We start from the raw sequence: 20,922 nt of genomic DNA, 5'->3' as shown, positions 1-20,922 counted from the left end.
TCTACTTGCACCCGGGGGTGCTTTCAAACTGCTAGGTTGGCAGGCGCTGGGACCGAACAACGGGAGCGCACCCCACCGCGGGGATTCGAACCACTGACCTTTCGATCGGCAAGCCCTAGGCGCTGAGGCTTTTACCCACAGCGCCACCTGCGTCCCTTTTACACAGAGAGATAGAGAACTTTAAACCGCACCACCAGTTCACACCAATGTAGCTACCAGTGGTATTATGTTTGTGCAAGCAGAACCAATCAATTCATTTGCATGTTGCTTGTCAGATGCAATGTAACTGTGAAAGGATATTATCAAACATTAGGGTCATAGGACTGTAATACAATCATGGGCATTTCCCCCCTCCTTATTTTGAGTGAAATGCACTTAATGTGGTCATTAAGTCATTAAGAATGTTAGGATTACCTTGCTAGATCAGACAAAGGCCTATCTAACATTCCCCCCCCCCCCAACAAAAATCCAGCCTCTGAAATTTCACAGGCAAGCAAAGCAGAAGGAGCTGCCACTGGTTATCCACAACATTTGATATTCAGAAGTGCACAACTTCTGGACAGAGAGGTTCCCCTTAACTTACCACAGTAAATATCTACCTCTCAACTTAACTGTGGATTTCTAATGGGCACAGTACTGTAAATGGTTTGTCCTGAGTTCTAGCCTTGAAATAACTTCACAAAATCTCCTCATTTTAGGGAAGTTAGGAATAGACATACGTTGCTACATTTTCATGAGCTTGACAGGCTGATTCACTAGTTCAATGTAGTGACGAAACCAGCCTCATGCTTAACCCCAACCCTGAAATGAATCTTTCCTTATTGCTAAACTAAACTAGTTTCAACTGCATTGGCTCTTCCCTGGGTCTAAATAACTGTTCAGTCCAAATAAACTACAGTTCTGTGAAAAGACGAATGATCTGCTGCAGAAAATTCTCAGCATTGTCAAATTTAGAGTTCTTGGGTGTCCTTGGAGAAAACCGTGTCAGGTAGCAGCTCCCATCATCATTGACCATTGGCCATACTGGTTAGAGCAGATGGGATCTGGAGTCCAGCAACCTCCCAGAGGCCCATAGCTTCATCATCCCCAACCTAGAATTGGGCAGCTTCCAATGGATAAAGTTCATTTGCACTTCAGCCTTAAACCATTTCCCTTTAGAGTATACAAAGCAATTCATCCATTTTATTCTAGTAATCCATACAAATAACCTTGAACAAATAAACTCTATTCTCCACGTATTGCAAGGGAGGCAGGGAGGCAGAAGCTGGGCGGCAATGTCTTGCCTAAGGCATGGGCAGGCAGAAGGTAGACCCAGATCTACTGGGAGATCCGATGATCTGCAGAGCTTGTCAAGGATTTCCAGCTGCCAATTGTTGAAAAACAGCAAGAACGATAAGATATTTTCTTCATAAATTAGGTTTCCCTAATAAAGAAAGCTTGGGAGAAAACCAAAAGTAGCTTTATTCATAGAATGACTATGAGATGCATTCTGGCACAAGAACCATATGGGCTGACTGTGCGCTCAGAGACACCCTGTTTCTTAATTCTAATTGTTGAAAAGCAGACAATGTTGCTGCAAGATGTGCATCAGAGGGGAGGTCATCCCATAATCTGGGAGCCACCTCAGAGAAGGCTCCCCTCACATCTGGCATGGTAGCTGCATATAAGAGAAAACCAAGTTATGCATTATGATATTTATGCCACCATAATTCTGTTATCTGAATCATGGCCATAACGTTTCAAAAGTAAAAGTAAAGCTGAATACATTTTTTCTATTAATTACGTTTTTATTTTTACTCTCAGCCTAAGTTTGACCTTATTTCTAGAAGAAGAAGAAGAGTTTGGATTTGATATCCCGCCTTTCACTCCCCTTCAGGAGTCTCAAAGCGGCTAACATTCTCCTTTCCCTTCCTCCCCCACAACAAACACTCTGTGAGGTGAGTGGGGCTGAGAGACTTCAAAGAAGTGTGACTAGCCCAAGGTCACCCAGCAGCTGCATGTGGAGGAGCGGAGACGCGAACCCGGTTCCCCAGATTACGAGACTACCGCTCTTAACCACTACACTACACTGGCTCTCTTTTTCTACCAAGTTCTTCAGGGGTCCCGAGTTCAGCTTCTTTAGCAGAAGGCTTGGTGACAACACACTACGTGCAACTTTGTCTCTTGTATTTGGTCTCTTATCATATTTCATTAGTTCTTCTATTATTAAATCTTTATTATGATGCATGGGGAAGGCGAGACAGAAACAGTTTACTTGGGGAAATTACTTATTTCCTTTTGGGTTAAGGAACTAAAGGGGGGGTGAATTAGGAAGTGAAAAAGCACCAAAAATGTTAGTACTTGAATTATGTGAACCCTGGTAAATGCCAGCGTGCAATATGGCAAAAATGAATCAATCAGTTCAGCTTAGTTCAGCTTCTGCAACTGGCCATCTGGCGCAAAAGCAACCAAATGGATCCCTGCATATTCATCTTCATTTTCACAAATACTCAGGAGAATGTCATTCTTGGGCAAAATAAAATTAAATCACCATAATTTTTAAGACATCTTTTCCTTTCATTCTCTCTGGAGACGTGTGTATTTATGCAAAATATTTCTTGCTGTATGGTTTGGTGGGTGATTTCTCTTTTGGTTGCTTGCTTCATCATTTGGAGACAAAGAGCTACTTTTACCTAAGAAATAATGGAATAATAATAATAATAATAATAATAATAATAATAATAATAATGTATTGCAGGGACCATCTACCAGTAAGATGAGTGGTTTTCATACTAAGAATCAATAAAGCAACTATATTCCTGGATGCCTAATTTCTTTGAAGCAACCTTCTCCAACCTGGTGTCCCTCACCCAGATGTTTTGAACTACAGCTCCCATCATCTTCAGTCAATGTGGCCAATGGTCAGAGATGATGAGAGTAGTAGACCAACAACATCTGCAGGGCCAAAGGATGGGGAGGGCTGAAGAAGTGAAAGTGTGCCTCTTCTTGCTTCTCATTGACCAAAGCTGGTGTTGAAAAAAGTGTTGACCAACTGCAACTGAAAATTTTGGTTGGCTTGCTGTGGCTTTTCAAGGTTTAATACATTACAACAGGGGTAGCCAAGCTGGTGCCTCCCATCAGCTCCAAACAGCATGGCCAATACTCAGGATTGTGTTAGGAACTGTAGTTCAACAAGGCATGGAGAGTCACATGCGCCCCATCCTAATCTAAGTAAAAGTAATGTGTTAACCATTTAACTTCAGATGCACAAATCATCAGTTTATTCTTTTTTCTACAAATGCATACCAGGTTAAATAGATGTCAAGGCCAAGACATGATAGCATGTTGGAGAACAGATGTGTTACTAAATTTGTCTGATACCAGCTTTGTGTCACTACATATGATGACCTCTGCACATCTGCAAGTATACTAGAAGAATCATAGAGTCAGCATGGCTGCCATAAAACACCAGTCAAAATACTAAAAACCCTAATGAAATACAGCTTCCACACAACGTCCCTACATCAATCTTTGAGCGTAGCATTGAGGTACCAAAATCATCAATGTCTGATTGACTCTCTTCTGCCAATTTCCATTTGGCGACAGTTCACATGAAAGACAGCCACTGAAAGGTGGTTCCTGATCTGCCCAGGGAAGCCATTTTTGAGAGGAGATTTGGCACTTAATGGTCTGGCAATTTTCTCTATACTCCCACAACGCCCTTTTTGGTGTTTTGCAGTGTCCAGTTTGTGAGGTGAGCCACTGCTCTGGCTTGCTTTGTAGAGCAGGTGTGCCATGTAACCATAAAATAAAAAATGGCCTCCATGTGGAGCTTTGTTTATGTGCATTAGCCTAGCAAAACAGACTGGGATTACATACACACTAGACATTTAAAGCACTTTTGAAGCACATTTTCCCCACAGAGAATACTGGGAATTGTAGTTTACCCCTCACAGAACTGTGATTCCCTGCAACCCTTAACAAACCCAGAGTTCTTTACAGGGGGGAAAGTGTTTTGAATATGATCTAAAGGTATAGCATGTACACAGCCTGAGCTAGATTCTCCTCAGGATTTGCGGTTCTCACAGTATTTGAATATTGCTAGATGTGAACAGATCAAGTGATAGCAACCAAAACAATTGAGCAGAAGATTGATTGTGTCTCACTGTATTTAATGTCCAGGCTTGCCGGCCTAGCCATCACCTTGACAGAATAATGTGTGTAGTTTATATCATTGGTGTGCTCATGTCCTAGAACTGTCCCACCTCATTCAGTAAAGTATATACAAATGCTCTGTCTCATTTGACTAAACATATGAGCAAATGTTAAACAAGACACATCAAAAAGGTAGCAAATAATAGTACATCTTCACCCTGCTACTCACCCTGTGCAAAGACACATGTTTCCTTTCAAACGGTGAAGTTAAAGCCTGTTAATCCACTTCTATTTCTCCTAGGATTTGAACAAACAACTTCCATTATAATGCATGATGCCCTCTATTTATCTTCTCTTCTTTATTTTTTAACCTTAAAATATCTCCTGCTACGGGTCTCCAAAAGGTTCATAATTTATTGAGGTGTGGATTCGGCAATAACGTTCTGCTTACAATTCAGAAATACTGTTTTAAGGGGTTTTTTGTCAGGTGAAGTCCCAGGTTGTTTATGGCAAATAAACATGGAGCACTTTCCCACACACACACACACACACACACACACACACACACACACAGTTCAACTGACAGCACCAGTTGAAATTCATCCTCTTGATACAGGACTTCTGAGTATTTTAACTGTGTGGGCCTGTATGGTAATATTTTTGTTGGTATTATTTATTAGAGTTCTTAGCCATCTTTCGCCAGGGTGGCTTACGACAGATTAAGAATGCAATATTAAAAACAGTTGAAACAGATTAAGTTATATCTAAAGCAGAGCTAAGTCATGGTCCTGTCAGTGCAGGGATTTCTGCTTACACAACAGGACTTTCCTCTCAATTTATCCCCACATGCCCATCTAAATTTGTTCCGGAGGTTCCCACAACACTCTCTGGAGCAGATTTGCGGAGAGTGTAGGGTGTGCAGGTGGAGTGGGGGCCAGTCCTGTTGTGCAAGTAGAATGGGATACATTTGTTGCATATTGACCATTACAGTCAAGAGAACAGAGTGGATCCCAACATGCATATCTCAGGGTAAACTATGGAGATAAAGGACTGGTTTTCTAGAACTGAGCTGTAAATTTTGCTTTATACTTTTGTTGGTTTGGTATAATTTTAAATGTTGTGAGAACTTTGTGACCATTTATAGTGAAGTGCATCATATCAATCTTAAATAATAATAATAATAATAATAATAATAATAATAATAATAATTTTACAAAATTGTTAAATATGTAATTTGCTTTCAATGAACTCAGAAGCATAGTTTTTAGCTTCAAAACAGCTCTGATAAGTAGGGTAGACCGAGAGGCAGAGGCTTACCCAAAGCTACTCAGTGAGTTTCAAAGGTGAGTATCGATTTGTACCTTGCTTCTCTTAACCCTAGCCTAGCTTGCTGGCTAATACACCACATCGGATTTCCACATTGGCACATTCCTCATGGTTTTTAGGTGTCATTCAAATACACACACACACACAATTTTAAATTGTGGTTTGTTTTTGCCAAATTCTGACAGGTTATGATAATCATGGCATCTAGCAATGAAATCCTAACCATGTCTACTTAAAAATAAGTCCCACTGAGTTCCCAGGTAATAATCCTAACCTCACTTAACTGTGAGTGTCCATCAATGAATTCAATAGGACTTCCTTCTGAGTATAGGGAGTTAGGAGTGCGGCTTAAGTTGGTAGCCTCAAATTGAAAAGAAAGTTAAGAGGAAGGTTCCTTACTTATCTAAAGCACAATTCTAACCACAAATCCCACAGGTTTTTGCTTGGTCACTATGAGAACAGGATCGTGAACTAGATGGGCCATTGGCCTGATTCAGCAGGCTCTTAGGTTCTAAGCAAAGATAATTAGGATGAGATGAGTTTCCATGTGTTTTTTCATTGTCCTATATTGAAAGAGTTTTGGCAGAAGGTAACTGAAACTATCAACAGAACTGTATGGAACAACCTTACAGTTAGAGAGCAAAATATCCTCTTGAATTATATACCCAGCACATGGAACCTTACAAAAGGACAATATGAATGGTCTATCTGTGCCCTTACCACAGCAAGAAGACTGATACTGATGAATTGGAAAAATAAAACTGTGGCTTCCTTCTACAATTGGATTGAAGACTTATACAAACGTGCAACATATGAACAACTTGCATATAAACGCACACTTGCTATGGACAAATTCAATGTAATTTGGAATCCATTCTTACAAATACTGTAGTATGCTAAGATCTGGTGAAGTACGATAACAACTTTGCAAAGAAAAAGAAAAAATGATTAGAGGAGTTTCAGCTTGTCTTTATCTTGATGTGTCACAGGTTGTGGAGGCATGAATTTGTGCCATTTGGCACTAGCATGACACCACTATGTACAGCAGTGATGCCATTTTGATGCGGTAGTAGCCATGGTAGACATTTATTTCCTGGTGCAAGAAGTATTCAAATTAAGCTATAAACTAAGCCAGTGATCATCACTGAGGCCAAATTGGCTGTAACCCAATGAACGGTGGCTTAAACGAGCTTTGGGAGATAATCATCTCATCTTCTCTTTAGCTTGGAAATGTTTAACGTCAAATATTGAATCAAACGACATGAAGAACAAAACTTGTGAAATGGGTTGTTCTCACGAGGAGCATGGCATAAGGTTTAATATTGATGCTATATAATTTATTATATATTCTATACCATTTAGAACTGTAATTACTCTGCAAGGTATACTTTGAACTTTACTCGACAAGCCTGAAACAACTCATTAAAGAAAAGAACTTGCAGCTATAATTTTTATTTTATGAATGGTCTAGCATTCTACACAGAACCTACACCAGTAATATTCTTCACTTTAAAGCCCAGTAAACTTGCAAAGAGCTTATTCCTATGAGACTGCATGCCAACCAATAATGGTTCAAGATCAATAGACTTCCAAGTCAATACAACATGGGGCCGTAGCTCAGTGGGAGGGTGCGTGCCTTGCATGCAGGAGAGCCCCGGTTCAATCCTTGGCTCCTCCAGTTAAAAGAGAGCAGGGCTGGGAAAGGCACGTGCGTGAGATTTTTAATTTAGCAAAAAGGAATCTAAGGGGGGGACATGACAGAGGTATATGAATGTTTGCATGGTGTGGTGGAGTTTTCTCCCAGACTCTTCATATTAGAACAGAGTCATCTAGTGAATCTGCCCATTGTAATAGTCAGAACAGTCAAAAGGAAGAATTTATTCACAGAATGCATAGTCAAACAAAATATAGTAATGGCCACCAGCTTGGGTGGCTTTAGAGATGTTTAGGGAAATTTGTGGAGGCTAAAGCTGTCAATGGCTACTAGCCACCATGGCTTTGTACCTCAGCACTGGAGGTGGTATGCCTCTGGGTACCAATTGCTGAGGAGCACAAGAAGAGAGAATGCTGTTGTGCTCATGTCCTCCCCTAGGCATTTGTTTGGACCACTATGGATGCTGAACTAGATGGACTTTCCTCTGCTCTAGCAGTGGTCTTATGTTCTTATGAGGTCTTAGATAGTTGCTGAAATAGGGTTGCGTCCAGGTAAGTTTCATTTACAGTAGACTGACTGAAATTAATGAAGTTAGCCATGACTACTAATTTCAATGGGTGTACTCTGAGTAGAAGTAGCACTGGATGAAACCCAAATAAGACAATGATCCAACTTGATATGTGACAGATCCATCAGGTTGCAGCAGCTGAAGAGTTTATTATTATTATTGTTGTTGTTGTTGTTGTTATTATTATTATTATTATTATTATTATTATTATTATTTATTAAATTTGTATACCACCCTAAACCCACAGGTTTCAGGGCAGTTCACAAGTTAAGAAGCAGGGTCCCTCTATCAGGTCTGCTGAGAGACCAGCTCCATCAGGTTCCTCCCTCCCTCCCTCTCTCAGGAGTCACCTGGCAGAATCCATTTCACCTACCCAGAAGGAAAGATTGGACATGAAGCTGCTCCATCATCTCAGCTGAAAGACCAGCTCCATTTGGCTCCTTCGCTCCCTGAATTGTTTCATTTCATCTGATCCTTATAAGGTAGTTAGTGCCCATTGGGATTGGTAGGGCAGAAGGCAGGCAGACCAACAACTGATGGAGTCAGAGCCAATGAAATACAGAGCCAATTCATTCTAATTTTGTACCCATTCTCCTCCCTTTTGTTCTTTGCCTCAGGTAGTGAAATGTCTTGAGTGGATCCTAAAGCTGGGGTTAGGGAAATACAAGTGTCTTCATCTCTTCTCCCCACTCCAGTGCTTTGAGATTCTGCCACAGGCCAGAGAAATAGAAGAAATGGATAGAGGTTTGTTTGCTTGCTTGCTTGTATGAGTGCATCCAGAACTTTGATGATCAACACAGAGAGATGGCCCAAGTACATATCCAACATCTGACAGAAAAACCTTTGTAGTCCAAGGGACAGAGTATTGTCATTGGAGTAGACTCACTGGGTTGTAGACTCTGGGCTGATTCACTCACTGGGTTGTAAACTCTGGGCTGATTCACTCATCATTCAGTAACTCCTCACATTCCTCTTCTTTGGCGATCACTCGTAGCCGAGTAAGAATGTCTTCCATAAACACGGTTTTAACAATGAGTCCGTAAGTGACTGTGGAGGCCAATTCTGAATCCACACATCCTTCCACAGTGGGGACATTGGTTTCCAGGCAGGAGTTGATCACGGTGTGGATTTGCCAAGCGTGCCTTCCTCCTAGCACATTTCTCCCTTGCGTTTGAGTGTCTTCAAAGCCCACGACACCTCACAGGCCAGTGTTTCCCAGTTGTCAGTGTTTATACTACATTTTTTTTAGATTTGCCTTGAGACAGTCTTTAAACCTCTTTTGTTGACCACAAGCATTATGCTTTCCATTTTTAAGTTCGGAATAGAGTAGTTGCTTTGGAAGATGATCATCAGGCATCCGCACAACATGACTAGTTCAGTGAAGTTGATGTTGAAGAATCATTGCTTCAACACTGGTTATCTTTGCTTTTTCCAGTACACTAATATTAGTTCGCCAGTCTTCCCAAGTGATGTGTAAAAATTTTCAGAGACACCGTTGATGGAATCTTTCGAGGAGTTGGAAATGGCGTTTATAAGTGGTCCATGTTTCACAAGAACCTCACACACAATGAGTGTGTTAATTACTTTATTACTTTATTCTTGAGGTGAGGCAAGCAATACCCCAAACTCTGTTTATGGCATTTGATGTGTGGTGGTATACACTATGAATGGTGTATTTATTTACACTAAAAGGCAGGATATAAAGTGCTCTAATAAAATCAATAAATGTGATTTGTTAGTCTTTAGGGTGCCACAAAATTCTTTTGTTGCTTTTTTCCCACAGACTCACACATCAACCCCTCAGGTCATTGTTTCAGGTTGTGGTCATCTATGAATGAGCATTCGTGTGTTTATCTCTGCTGCTGTTTGGTTTTATACCACATATACATTTATTGTTGAATTGATTTTGGGGGTTGTATTTTAACTTTTGATGTCAGCCATCCAGAGAACACTGGTTATGGAATGGCATGGAAATGAAATAAAATGAAATGGCCCTCATTGGTGCTCTGGGGCAAGGTACATTATCTCAGCTTCAGCTTCCCATGTGTAAAAATAAAATTATTTTTAAACTATAGAACTATTCAAAGTCTTAATAATGGTTAAGAATAAGGACATCAATGGTTGGCCTCTGAAGCATCACTTTAATGTAATAATACTCAACAGTAATAATACTTATGAGTAACAACTTCAGTGCTTGCACTCTGAAACAGTCTCACTACGCAGAATAAGAATAAGGCTGGTGGAAAGCAGCCTAATTCCTCCTCACAAGGACAGTATATTCACCTTTTTCAAATTCTATAAGCCTGAAATAGTTAAAATGTTTGTTGGGGAGCTGGGGAATTGCAGGAACCAGTGTAGTGGGGGCAGGAATATGTTACACTGCTAAACTTATTATTTATTAAATTTGTATACCACCGTTCATCAGCAGATCTCAGAGCAGTTCAAAATATAAGAACTTCTAAACCACCATGACTGAGGTGACCCTGTTTCAAATCTGTCATACATAGCAGGGCTGTGCACAGCCCCTCCCCCAATCCATTTCAGGGATTCTGATTCAGCACCTCGGATTGGGCCCAATCAGTCCCAGGCTTCGCCCAGGCCTCAAAGTAAATTGAGGCCCTTGCACAGTCCTGCTTAATTAGGGTTTTAAATCCTAATATTAAACATGTGGTTAGCAGTGGGAAGAAGGGGCAGAAGGAGACACAAGCACAGACTCTCACCTGTGTCTCCTCTCCCACCTTCCAACCACATGTTTAATCAGGGTTTTGACCCCTAATTTAACATGTGATCATTGGAAAGGAGTGTGGGGGGGAGAAAGATTGATGAGAGTCTCTGCTTGCATCTCCCTGCACCCCCCACCACCACATGTTTAATTGGGATGTTGTTGTTTAGTCATGTCCGACTCTTCGTGACCCCATGGACCAGAGCACGCCAGGCTAATTTTGGGCAATCTGGGACTGCCTCAATCCAAACCACCCAATCAGCTTGATTTGGTTCAGGATATATCGAAATGATGCCCATGAGGCTTCTTTGTAGTTCAGGCCTAGCTCCTGAACAAATTGCTGAATGCAGCTTTTACTTTGGACTCTCTGACTCAGAAGAGAAGAGCCCTGTAGGTGTACAAAAATGACTGCTGAACTTTGGATGGAAATATACATGTTATCTCTTTCCTTTCAATCTCTCACACACATACATACAGAGAATAAAATAATAGGGTTAGTGAATCAAATCATGGTGACGAGAATGAGAATGCCAGGATGCCACATAATTAAATTAAATTATACTCACTTATTTCAGTACAGATCTTTGGGACCTTTATGGATGGCACTGTGGAAGGGATGGGGTTTTTCACAATACGCAAACTTGATTTCACAGGTTTCAAAATGATACTAAATGGAACTGGGACTGATGTATCTGATTTCCCTTACTATGTTACGCAAAACCAGAGTTGGTAAGAATTTATATGGAAGCTCAACAATTGAAAATTGTCACCATATTTGTCCTTCCCCTCTCCTCCCCCCCCCCCACACCCTCACACACGAAAAGAAGCCCTTACCATTTTTGCTGTTTTAATACTAGGCACATAGCTTGGGGCCTTCTTCCCCTGACTGTGGTCTCCTGCTGTTTTCTTGGCTTTTTGTCTGAACTGGCCTTAGGGGCCTCCCTCGCTCTCTCCTCTCCTCAGCCGTGGGGCTGTGCACTCCTTGCACCGGTTCTCTATGCTGAGGCAGAATGTGTGCAGGACACACTTCCTCTATTAAAGGCACCAGCAGCACTCAGATAAATGGGATTTGACATAGAGGGGGAGCACCATCCAACTCTTTATAAATGGGCTAACCCCCCCCCCTAACCACACAACTATAGAGATCTTGTTTAAAAATGTAAATAAACTAGCAGTTTACCATTGAGTTTTCATTCACAACACTCTGTTTACAGCAGACATCCTGGATGCTTCCACATGTCTTTATGAATGTCACAATACTGTATTTTTGTTTTAAATAACACCATCAGCTCAGCAGCCATTAAGAGATTGTGATATTTCTACAGCTGCTGCTAAGCTTTTGGCTCAGATATTTGGGGAAGTTTCAGTCCCTGCCTTGCCCAAACTATCTGTGGTAAAAGCAGTAGCAGCAGGATCTCATATGACAGAAAATAAATATGTAATGTGGCAAAAGGAGAAACTCCCATCTCCATTCCCCCACTTTTCCCTTCAAGATATGTTCTCGGTTGAAGGGGGGGACACACCAAAAGATGCAGGTCAAAAGCAGAAATAAACATTAGCTAGGACATCAGATGTTCGGGCTGCCCACCCCCTGCATGACTGACAAGCTGTCCAGTCCTGATGTCACCATGGGGTCTGTATTATTCCTCGAAAACATTCCTGTTTTGTTTTATCCCTTTTGTTCCAGTTGTGTTGTATGCTAGAGGGCAGCCAGAAGTAGCCACGTCTGCTGTGTGCCCCTGTGTGTGTTCCTGTTGACCAACATATAAGCCTTCCTCATTCTTCCCTATCACTTGTCATGCCTCAAGCTTTTCCTCCTTACTCTAATCCACATATTGCTCCTTCCCATTACTGCTCTAGACCACATCAGCCCTTACAAATGACAATTTTACCTCACAGGTCAGCATCAATCTGTGGCAAATGCCTTCTAATTTCATAATTTAATTGTTTCCTAAAATGTATATACCACTTGATGGTTAAAAAACAACAACACCCTCAAAGCAGTTTTCTTACCCCTCGTAATGATACTGTTTTTCAACCCACACTATTTTAAAAAATTGTTGTGAGGCCTGAATGCTATTCTTGGCTCCTTGGAGGAAAGGCAGGATACAAACAACATGATTTCTATGAAATCTTAATTTCACCACTGGAATAAATTAAAGAGAATTAAGTGAATCTATGCAAATATGCCTGCCTGGCATAATTTATTGATGAGAGCTTTTGTGCTTTCTAGTCACAAAAGTCAAAGAGAGTGCAGAGCAGAACCAATGGTGGGCATGAACAATTTCCTATGGAGCTGGATAAGAGATGGTGTTCAGGAACAAGCCCCTGCATTTAAACGAGGCTCATTAGGCCAGGTGGAGTCAACGTGGTGCCCTCCAAATGTTGTGGACTACAACATCCATCATTCCTGACCATTGGCCATGCTAGCTGGGGTTGATGGGATTCGCAGTTCAAACATCTAGAGGGCATCACATTATCTAGTTCCCATATTTGGAATACCAGGATCCCATTAACTTTAAAAAAAAAAAAAAACCAGGCTGTTTTCATGTTTTTGTGTATGTCCTTCAGCACTGAATAATACGGCTTTCCCTCAACCATCTCCCATTTGCTGACAAGCTTGTGGTGCATTTGAATTATTTATTTATTATTATTATTATTATTATTATTATTATTATTATGCAGCTTTTGTACTCACCATTCAGCATAAGGCCTCAGGCTGGGTTACAGCAATATAAAAACACAAGATTATAACCAGTTCAGTGGTACCTCAGGTTAAGTACTTAATTTGTTCCGGAGGTCTGTTCTTAACCTGAAACTGTTCTTAACCTGAAGTACCACTTTAGCTAATGGGGCCTCCGGCTGCTTCCATGCTGCTGGAGCACGATTTCTGTTCTTATCCTGAAGCAAAGTTCTTAACCTGAAGCACTATTTCTGGGTTAGCAGAGTCTGAAGCATATGTAACCTGAAGTGTATGTAACCCGAGGTACCACTCTTTTTCAATCAGAAGAATCACATGGATCCTACAAACCATAGATGTCAAAGACCATCATAAAGAGGTGGACCTTAAACCTAAGAAGCAAGTTATACAATGAAGGTACCAGATGCACCTCTGAGGGGAGGAAATTTCATAGCTCAGAGGCTGCCACAGGGAATGCCCTCTCTGAAATTTGACATTGGGAATGGCTACAGGCAGCTTTCAATCAGTCAATAGTGGTGTCAGATAGGATTGCCAGGTTCCAGTACAGAGGCCCTGCCTAACATTTTGAGAGCCCTAAGTTAGTGACCACTGATCAGCCAGGGCTGGCTTCCTCATGTTTGAGTGGCCTTTGGAATAGACCCACATGCACACACCTGGGAGGCTTATCTGAATACCCACACTGACAAGAGCACTGGACCCACATGACTAGACATGCCGGAACCACCATTTTAATTCCCTTACACAATAAGCGCATACGGTACCGCACAGTGAGGGAATTAAAAATGAGATTGGCAAGTACAGTCACATTGTCTTGGCGCTCCTGTCAGCACTGGACAAAAATGAAAAATGAAAGGGTGGTACAAACCAGACCTGTATCTGTGGTGATGGGTCTTGGCATTTTCATGAGGGTGCTGCATGCTGGTGCCAGCCCTGGATAGAGCCATGATACCTCCTTTCCAAGACTTCTTTTGCTGTATTCTATAGTTCCGTTAGGGGACGCGGGTGGCGCTGTGGGTTAAACCACAGAGCCTAGGGCTTGCCAATCAGAAGGTCGACAGTTTGAATCCCCGCGACAGGGTGAGCTCCCGTTGCTCAGTCCCTGCTTCTGCCAACCTAGCAGTCTGAAAGCACATCAAAGTGCAAGTAGATAAATAGGTACCGCTCCAGCGGAAAGGTAAGCGGCATTTCTGTGCGCTGCTCTGGTTCACCAGAAGCGGCTTAGTCATGCTGGCCACATGACCCGGAAGCTGTATGCCGGCTCCCTCGGCCAATAAAGTGAGATGAGCGCCGCAACCCCAGAGTCGGTCATGACTGGACCTAATGGTCAGGGGTCCCTTTACCTTTACTATAGTTCCATTACTCACACACCAACAGAGATGTGGAAAGAGTGGCTGAAGGACCTCTGAGAGTCATACAGTGGTACCTTGGTTCTCAAACTTAATCCGTTCCGGAAGTCCTTTCCAAAACCAAAAAATTCAAAACCAAGGAGTGCTTTCCCATAGAAAGTAATGCAAAACAGATTAATCTGTCCCAGACTTTAAAAAACGACCCCTAAAAGAGCAATTTAACATGAATTTTACTATCTAATGAGACCATTGATCCATAAAATGAAAACCATAATCAATGTACTGTACTATAAAATAAATAAGACAGTATTGTAGATGATAAAAATTAAAATTATTTCTTTTTCTTACCTGCACTGAAGATAGTCATTGTTTGGATGAGGGACTTTTATCCATTTCGGCAGTCACACAATCAATCAATCAGTAGCTGAACTGGGTTCCACACAGTCACAAAAACAAATTAACTTTTTTTTAAAAAAAGCCACAAAAATGCAAAATAAATAGCAAAAACAAATGCGCCAAACTTAATCCATTCCAGAAGTCCGTTTGACTTCTGAAATGTTCAAAAACCAAGGCACGGCTTCTGATTGGTGCAGGCGCCCCAGAAACAATAACCGACAACCGCACTGAAAAACGTTTGAAAACCAGAACACTTACTTCACGGTTTTCAGTGTTTGTGAACCAAGGTGTTTGAGAACCAAGGTACCACTGTACTACAGTTTAAGAGCCAAGCTTTGCGGCTGCTGTTATTCCAGCTCCCAAGTAACATTGTCTCCCCCTTTCTTTCCCACCTTCCTTAACAGCTGCTTCTATCTGGAAACAATGTGACTTTCTTGTTATCCAAGCAAGCTCTTGTGGTAAGATTTTGTTTTACCGCAAGAGGGGCAACTTTAATTTGATAGGTTTAAAAATAAAAAAGTAGAGACATCACCTTGCCGACAAAGGTCCATATAGTTAAAGCCATGGTTTTCCCAGTAGTGATGTATGGAAGTGAGAGCTGGACCATAAAGAAGGCTGATTGCCGAAGAATTGATGCTTTTGAATTAAGGTGCTGGAGGAGACTCTTGAGAGTCCCATGGACTGCAAGAAGACCAAGCCTATCCATTCTGAAGGAAATCAGCCCTGAGTGCTCACTGGAAGGACAGATCGTGAAGTTGAGGCTCCAATACTTTGGCCACCTCATGAGAAGAGAAGACTCCCTGGAAAAGACCCTGATGTTGGGAAAGATGGAGGGCACAAGGAGAAGGGGACGACAGAGGACGAGATGGTTGGATAGTGTTCTCGAAGCTACAAACATGAGTCTGGCCAAACTGCGGGAGGCAGTGGAAGACAGGAGTGCCTGGTGTGCTCTGGTCCATGGGGTCACGAAGAGTCGGACACGACTAAACGACTAAACAACAACAAAAATAAAAAAGCCTATACAACATAAATAATCCCAGTGTTTTAATATGGAAAACTGGGGACAGTTGTATGCCAAAAAAAGCATACTAACACAAAGTTGCAGGCTCAATCCCTGAATGGGATAGCTGCATATTCCTGCATTGCCGGGGGTTGGGCTAGATGATCGCCAGGGTCCCTTCTAAATACACAATCCTATGAATGTTCTATATCAAAATAAGCTTCGGAAATTGATCATTTAAATGTCAAGCTTCTCTGATACTTTTGGATGTTTGTTGTTTGAAGGGGGCACTAGTCTAGCCACTGGAATGGTCATCTAAATAATAATAATAATAATAATAATAATAATAATAATAATAATAATAATAATTTATTTATACCCCACCCATCTGGTTGGGTTTCCCCAGCCACTCTGGGTGGCTTCCAACAAAACACCAAAATACAATAACCTATTAAACATTAAAAGCTTCCCTAAACAGGGCTGCCTTCAGATGTCTTCTAAAAGTTTGGTAGTTCTTTTTCTCTTTGACATCTGGTGGGAGGGTGTTCCACAGGGCAGGTGCCAATACCGAGAAGGCCCTCTGCCTGGTTCCCTGTAACTTGGCTTCTCGCAGCGAGGGAACCGCTCTTAACCAATGAATCAAAGGCAGCACATTTCCCCCATTGATCCAAACGGGCTTTGCTTAGGACTGCGCTGCTAGTCGATCACTTGCTTAAATTTACATACAAACAAAAACAATAGTTTCAGAAAGGGAGGAAGGGCATTCTGTGCTTTTATATGACAAATGCACATGTCACAGCAGGCACCCTCTAGAATCCTCACCTATGTGGGAAAGAAAGAATGCCTTTTCTTGGACGACACCTGCCCCACGGTTTTCATACTAGTAGGGAGAACTACCACTGCTCAGTGATAGAGCGCTTTGCATGCAGGAGGTCCTGGTTTTAATCCTTTGCATCTCCATTTCAAAAGGATAGTGGGCAAGTCCTCTCCTAGAATCAATTGAAATACTCTGATGGATTAAAAGGTGCCCCCCCCCAAAAAAAATAATAATCAGGCAATAGATTCTCCAAAACACTGGGTGGGGTTTGATTTTAAATATAAGTTATATTTATAATGGGAAGCTGCCAGTCAGAGCAGATGAAATTGGACCAGCTGAACAAATAGCCTGACTTGTTTTAAAGCAGCTTACCAGGTTAAATAGATTAAACAAAAACAACATTTTAGGAAATCTGTTGCCTTTGCAATAGGAGGCATCTTTTTTTAACCCGTCAAAGTATTTTAACTGATTCAGGCGTTCTAACTCCCACTAACCTGGGAGTAAGCCTTATTAAGCTCTATGAGACTGATGTAGAGCTGGATAGCTCAGTCAGTAGAGCATGAGACCCTTAACCCCAGGGTGGTAGATTTCAGCCCCATGTTGAGTAAAAGATTCCTGCATTGCAGGGGTGAGACTAGATGACCCTATAGTTTTATGATTCTATGACTTCTGAGTAGACATGTATGGGATGCACGGCAGTCTAACCAATTAATCCACTGATAGCACAACTCTATACACATCTACTCTGCAGTCCCATTGAGAACAAATAATGTGTTTTCTAGGATGATACCTTTACACAACTTTTATACTAGAGGAAGGACCTTAGCTGAGTGGTAGAGCACATATTTTTTATGCAGGCTTGATCCCTGCCATCTCCATGAAATCTATTAAAGTCATTCACAAACAGCACAATGAGTACAAATGAGTAACTCTGTGAGACACTTCTGAGCAGATATGTGTAGGATTCTACTGTAAACGGCATATTCCTACTGTCCACCAGTTTCCCCACCATTTCATGCCTTATAAAAAAATATATAAAACACATTCAGATGGTTAACATCTAAATTCAACATTTTCAACACTTGGTACAATCACCTAATCATGACTTTGTGCGCATCTTTATTCCAATGCTACTTGATTAATGACACTTTCTATGAATCAGAAATGGGTAATTTATGTCACTAGAGAATTGTGTAAGGATATTGTAATATACGAGGAGCCTTTCTCCCTTTCTGCTACAAGCACTCCCATACATCCCTATGGGACAAGTATAGCCATTCCTCCCAGCATCAAGAGTCTACACTTTAAAGTTGATGAGGCCAATGATAGAATACCGTACTCCACAGCATGAGAAAATGTGGTAGAATTTGACCTTATAAAATGGCATATTAATACAAGTAAGGGGGGGCAATCTTACTAATTTAGGAGAACATGTGAATGTTATTCAAATATAACACTTTGCAAAACCTAACCTTGACATTTTCCTTTTCTCTGTCAGCAAACCAGGGGAAAGTTGCCCATTATCTAAGATAATATTAGCTCTAAATGGTATGTCAAAGAGAATCTCATTCTGGTACCATGCATTAAATTCACACCAGGCTACCCCCCATTTAAATATACTGCAATCTGTTCCCTGTACTACAACATATGAGAATGAACGGGAAATTGTGTATACCATTATAGTAGAATTTACTGATATGGTAACTTGCCTTTACAAAAAAAGGAGGAAAAAGAAGAAAAGAAGAAAATCTAAGTTAAATAAACATATATTCAAATCACCCAACCGAAGCCATATGCTGGAGTAGAATTTGACATTTATCAACATTAAATGAGAAGGTTAAATGTTGTGATTAACTGTCACAGTTATTCTGTGGTACACATGAGAAGGAAGTCAGTGGGAGTTTGGGAAGACAAGGAATGCTGGATCAAAGCTTCCAAATGCAGAAGATTAACAGGGAAAATATGAAGATTTACTGAATTAATGCACACTCTGTGTACCAAACCAACAAAGAGTTTCAAAACAATAGGGCTCTTTTTAAAAACAAGTACCTATGAAAGCAACTGATCTTCTAAAAGAATGGCATTACAGATGCCACAATCCTGGGTGTAATAGGCTTGGGTTGTATTTTGGAGGGTCTTATTAATTCCTTTGGAGAATGACTTGTAAAAGAATTATTCATCCTCCCTGTGCATAAATTCTAAAAAATAAAAACAATTCACAGTACATATCGAAATTATTTTCAAAGTCTATACAGAGAGGAGAGAATACAAAACTTTTCCCCTCCCCAGACTACATTTGAAAGCTTGTCAGCACTCAGCATTAAGGCCTTTAATCCCAGGCTCTAAATAATTTAGATAACACTTGATTACTCCTTTACTGAAATGTCAACTTCTGCAAATCTGAGGAACACAATCCTGAGAGGACAAAAAAGAGGAGACAGACAATGTTACTACTGTAAGCAGGGATGTGAATATCTCATAAATGGTGCAAGTCTTGGGGTTCCCAGTGTGAATGAGGGGAAATCCTTAGGTGGTGTCATAAAAGATCTTCCTTGTCTTCATCAGTAAAGCCCTGAGTGTGGGCCCCTGCAGTCCAAAAAAACCCCCCTGAATATGCATACCACAAAGAATCCCATCTAGATAATTGTGCAGATACTTTATTTCAAGTTTATCTGAGTGCTTTTACCTGTTTAGCGATACCACCCTGATTCACACATCTTTTTTTTTCCTTTTAGGAATTATTTACTAAAAAGGATCCTCCACCATTTTGTAAATCGAAAAGACTCCTTTTAAGAAAGCAAGTTCTCCCACCCCAGAATAAATCATTTGAACAGCATAAGTTACCCCACCCTAAGATACACAAGGGATTCAATTTGTACAATCTCTTCACAGGTACAAATTGCTTTCTTCCACTCAGGTACATATAAGGCTCTGCCCTTTAACAACAACTGCAAAGCCTGGGCAGTTTAGTCTGGCAGAGAAAACTATCTATTTCCTTTTTTTCCAAAAAGAAAAGAAGAAGAAGCTATCTTGCTTCCAATCAAATTAAATGTGCTGTGGAATTCTGTGCATGCTTACTTGGGTGTAAGCCCCACTGACTTCACTGGAGCTTAGTCCCAAGTGTGCACATGATTGCTCCTTTACAACTCAGTCCTAGCTCTGTTTGCTCAGAGGCAAGTCCCACTTTGTTGAATGGTGCTTACTCCCAAATAAGTGTGCATAGGACTGCAGCCTTAGTAATGCCCTTGGAGGTAAATTCAGTGGGACTAACCTCTCATGAATTGCATTTAGGAGGGAGAAACAGTAGTACCAAATTTATTGTTTTAAAGGGGGGGACCTCTCATGGGTTTGATATATAGGCATCAACAAGTTATTATACCCATACATTGCAGATTATATAGAGATTTGCTTTCTGGGCAATTCAATAAATCCTTCACCTTAAAATAAATTTGAACTTTTAAAAAATACCCAAACAAAGAAACAGTCATTTATACTTTAAAGCATGAATCATAATCACGTATCATAGAATCATAACACTGTAGAGTTGGGAAGGTCTTTTGCCATCTCTACTTGTAAAGAAATAATTTCCCCACCCTTTTAATGTACAAAATAGTCCCTTCTAGTTAGTAGCAAGCATTCTACACTGGACAGTACTAGGCAACACAAACTCCTGCCAGAGTCAATACACTACACTATGAAAGAAATCCTCAGACAACTTCAGGAATGACATCTAATCCATCAGCTCTAAAGCACATGGCCCAGTTGCACACACCCACACACCCAAACCCCTTTCCACTTTTAACTCCCTCACCAAAGTAGATGCTCAGGAAGCAGCTTTCCCTTCCAGGATCAATCTCAGCTCCCAGCTAGGCCTGGGCCATTTGACCTAAAGGCATCCTTACTTGCAACAAAGTCTCCATCATCTTCAGAGCCAAGGAAAGAGAGAGAAAGAATGAGAAGGCCAGAAACAGGGGGAGAAAAGTCCAGTTCTCTTGTGGTCTGAGTTGGAAGCTTTGTTATGATAAAAGGAAAGGGGGGTGGAAAACTTTGGTCCAAAGTGCCAATAGGAGATCTTGCTTTCAGGAGGGCCTGTTGAGGGGGTGTGTGTGTGTGTGTGTGTGTGTGTGAGAGAGAGAGAGAGAGAGAGAGAGAGAGAGAGAGAGAGAGAGAGAGAGAGTCTTTCTTCAACTCTGCTCCTCTTGTTTCCAAAAGGGGCCTCTGGTCAGTGCTGATTAACGGGGGGGGGCTGGATTGTGTG

At 41.2% G+C, this 20,922-nt stretch overlaps 1 long non-coding RNA gene across 9 annotated transcripts in view; it reads right to left on the bottom strand.

The window, feature by feature from the left end:
• The window catches only part of LOC114600563 (uncharacterized), a 261,139-nt gene extending 240,295 nt beyond the window's left edge, over positions 1 to 20,844 (bottom strand). The window contains exons 1-2 of one of the 9 annotated variants that reach the window (XR_013393910.1): positions 20,476 to 20,842; positions 14,800 to 14,880 (exon numbers count right to left, since the gene is read on the bottom strand). This is a non-coding gene — a long non-coding RNA (uncharacterized LOC114600563). Of the gene's footprint in view, positions 1 to 4,363; positions 4,432 to 14,799; positions 14,881 to 20,475 lie in introns of all 9 variants that reach the window. The other 8 variants (XR_013393909.1, XR_013393914.1, XR_013393912.1 and 5 more) reach the window with 8 other exon arrangements.
• Between the last annotated feature and the right edge of the window lie 78 nt (positions 20,845 to 20,922).

The sequence above is a fragment of the Podarcis muralis genome, chromosome 8 (assembly GCF_964188315.1).
Source record: "Podarcis muralis chromosome 8, rPodMur119.hap1.1, whole genome shotgun sequence".
Taxonomy (NCBI): Eukaryota; Metazoa; Chordata; class Lepidosauria; order Squamata; family Lacertidae; genus Podarcis; species Podarcis muralis.
Note: the sequence above shows the minus strand (reverse complement) of the source record. Positions and strands in the feature narration are given on the sequence as shown.